Here is a 3,778-nt window from a genome sequence, read left to right on the forward strand (position 1 = left end):
ATAACAACCTCAGTCTGGAGGACCTCTGCAGCCGTGACCAGGACTTCTTAATGGTCGTGCCATTCCTTTAAAAGATTAACATGCAAAATTTGTATGGGGTTTCGCCACCTGGGAATTATGACTTCGTAATTCACTTAGGACATACGCTCTTCTATCACTGTCGGCCCTTGCCATTCGGCCCGAAATTTATATGGATCGGATGGGGTCAATACAAGCATGCAATCCCCCTTCTTAAACTCGCAGAGTTTACCCATCTTGTCATAATTACGTTTTTGTGCCTCCTGCTCACGCTGCTGATTTTCCACCACAATAGAGGACAATCTGGCAATCTGCTTTTGCAGCGAAACAACTCCGCCTCATGAGTCCCCATCCATTCATCCAGAAAAATGTCCAACACACCGCATGGTCACTGTCCAATAATAGTTCAAAAAGGCTCATCCCAATGGATGCTTGCAGGGCTTCCCAGTTAGCAAACAGGGGGAAGGGAAGAACTGTACCCAGGAAATTGGATCGTCATGGGCTACCCACTGAATCATCTGTTTTAGGGTTTTATTAAATCATTCAGTCAGGCTATCCACCTGCAGATCATAAACTGTGGAGAGTAACTGCTTAATTCCAAAACGTGCGCATAGGTGCTTTATGATGCAAGACATAAAGGGTGTGCTCTGATCAGTGACAATCTTGCAAGGGATACCAATACGTGTGAACATATCCGAGAGTGCTTTTGCAATAATTCGGTTGTTCACTCGTCGTAGCACTGCTACTTCTGGGTATCTAGTGGCGTAATCAATTAACACTAGCATATAATGTAAGACACTTTTATTCCTGGGAAGTGGGCCAAAAATATCTAATTCCACCCTTTCAAAGGGAGTAACTAAAATAGACATCGCTACAAGGGGTGCCCTGGTGGGTCTGTGAGCGGAAACTATTTGACAGTTGGCACAGGCCTTACAAAATTACTCCTCCTCCTGGCCCATATTCACCCAATAAAAGCATTTCGAAACACGTTCCCTCATCTTTTCTGTGCCAAGGTGACCCCCCAAAATGTGACTGTGAGCAATTTTTAAAACCGTCTCCCTATGCTCACTTGGTACTACCAACTGCTCAATACCTCCATCACCCATACAATCAACATGGGGAGGCTGTTGATGCGTGCAGCAATGTGTAAAAGTTTGCCAACTGTCCCGGATCTTCACTTGAGGATTCATCCCCGAACTCACTGGACAACTCTGGTTCAATTTCAAACCAGTTTCCTTGACTGACATTGTGTGCAGCTAACTCCTTTCTATCCACTGCAGGGGTAGGCGCTCTGCAGGTGGCCAAGACCCATGGGTAGAGGGCATTCTTTTTTCCTATTAGCAACAGCCAGGGTGAGGTGTCTCTCTTTTCACATCTTGAGGGAAATTTGCAAGCCACATACCTGGGCCAGAACGATAGACATTGTTTGCACAGGTGGGAGGTGACAATCCAGAGTCAGATTTCCCAGTTGATCACAGTGGAAGCAGCTGCGTTTAGGCCACAGTATGGTGTTCACACTCACTGGCGTCTTCTACCTATGATACTGATTACTCTGAAGGTCTATGCTGGCTGGATTAAAATTGGGGACAAGCCTGGATAGCCCCAGTGTTTCCAGGTGTCTTGTGCACCATCTAGTCTGTTGTTCAGTCTGTTCTGTAGCATTTCATCACAAAGGCTCTTGTCTATCCCTGAGAGGACTGCATCAAGAGTGAGCTTCTTTCACCTTTAGTGAAAGTGTTTATTTGCTATTTGGACTTCAGTCTTCACATATTGTACACTTCATGTGCACATTTTGTCAATTATTACTAAACATGAAAAAAAGTTTCTGTTTTAGTTATGTGTTGCCTGTTATCGGACATTTACCCAGATTGTTGTAGACATGGCATACACATAAAATGTAATGACATATTATTTACCCTATAGAATTCCAGATGCCTCACACCCAGATAAACAGACTTCAGCTGTGTCAGTGGGCTATGGGATAGCAGGCCGTTTGCTGCTTGTACTTATTGAGACTTTTGCAAAACAAAGATGCTGATGAAGAGGTGTGAGGGAATTTAAGGTGGCCCAGCATTATGACTTTTTTCATAGGCTTCTGGGATTCGAGTGTTAAATACATATTCAATACATATAATCAAGTTATAATAATATAATTACTATTGAAAAATAATCTTTATTAGACAATCTATATGTTTATTATGATACAATATGAATTCTGAAATATGATGATATGGCACCACCTACATTAGATTCATACTTTAGTTCCAATAAATGCGTATGTTTTCATAATTACAGGCCTAATCATCCTCCTCATATCTCCTTCTATAGCCACACATTCAGTTAATTGATTGCTACGAAAATAATGTAATGAAAACCTGCTTTACAGAGATATCTGAGTGACAATTAAATTAAGTACTTCAATTAGATACTACACAGTATACAGATTTTAAAATAACATTAAATTATTTTTTCCACAGACTGCTCTACAATTAAGATTTATGTGTATATATCTGATCATATTCAGTTATATGCGCATGAGAAAAAAGTTTTTTTTTTTGTTTAAATGTCTTAGTAATTGCTGGTAAATAGATAATATGATGATGAAGGCTTTATGAGAGAGATTGGGTGTTTGAGGTGATTCACAACGATTTGTCTTTTATTGTACTTTAGAAGGAAGGCATCTCATGCTTCTGAAGTTCTGCTTAAGAAGCAGTATATTAATCTGTGAGAGCGACCCTTCTACAGTGACCTGGTGAAGTACATGAATTCAGGGCCAGTTCTGGTAATGGTATGTGAAGGCCTAAATGTAATCAAGACTGGCAGAGTCAGGTTGGGTGAAACCAGTCAAGCAGATTAGATTCAAAGCGTGGTACCATCTGTGTTGATTTCTACATCCAAGTTGGCAGAAACATCATTCATGGCAGTGACTCTGTGAAAGTGCCAAAAACAAGATGAGCTTGTGGTTTAAACCTTAAAAACTGGTGGAATACAAAAACTGTGCTAGAGACTGGATCTATGAGTAATGCACACCTTTAGGTTTGTCTGTCCATCACTCCAAAAGATGTCAACTGGGGAACAGAACAGCGTTTGTTCTTTTTAATGGTTAATCATTAGTATTATTCTGTAAAAAAAAAATCTGTCATTGAACATGTTAGAAATGACATGAGGCCTCATGTATAAACAATGTGTATGCACAAAAATATTGTAACGCCTGTTTCTATGCAAACTAAGATACAGAAAAACTAAACTTGATGTAAAGCCACACACATTTTCATGACAGCCTCACACTGTGCATACGCAAGTTTCTGCTCAGTTTTGCAAACTGGCAGCACCCAGTGTCAAAGCAGTGCTACTGTGTGGTCTCCCTTTTCAGATATACACTTCATGTCTACATTTTGTCAATTATTACTAAAACATGAAAAACGTTTCTGTTTTTGCTATGTGTTCAACAATTCCTGCACCTGCAATTCCAGGCACCTCACACCAAGATAAACACACCTGAGCTCTGAGAATCTTCTTTATGACTTCAGCTGTATCGGTGGGGGGATGGGATAGCAGGCTGCTTGCTGCTTGTGCTGATCGACACATTTGCAACACAAAAGATGCTAATGGAGAGGTGTGAATGAATTTAAGGTGGCCCAGGATTATGAGTTTTTTTGTAGGCTTCAGGGATTCTAGCGTTAAGGAATTGTGCTCTACCAGCTCCTTTGCAAGTTTATTTCCACTCTTGGATTTTTAGCCACAGCAGGTTTTCAAAATG

The 3,778-nt window shown here is 40.7% G+C and overlaps 1 pseudogene; it reads left to right on the forward strand.

Annotated features, from left to right (window-relative positions):
* Positions 1-2,779: 2,779 nt before the first annotated feature.
* On the forward strand, positions 2,780-3,041 carry LOC120532189 (annotated as a pseudogene).
* The last annotated feature ends 737 nt before the right edge of the window (positions 3,042-3,778 follow it).

Source organism: Polypterus senegalus, chromosome 7, assembly GCF_016835505.1.
Source record: "Polypterus senegalus isolate Bchr_013 chromosome 7, ASM1683550v1, whole genome shotgun sequence".
Lineage (NCBI taxonomy): Eukaryota > Metazoa > Chordata > Cladistia > Polypteriformes > Polypteridae > Polypterus > Polypterus senegalus.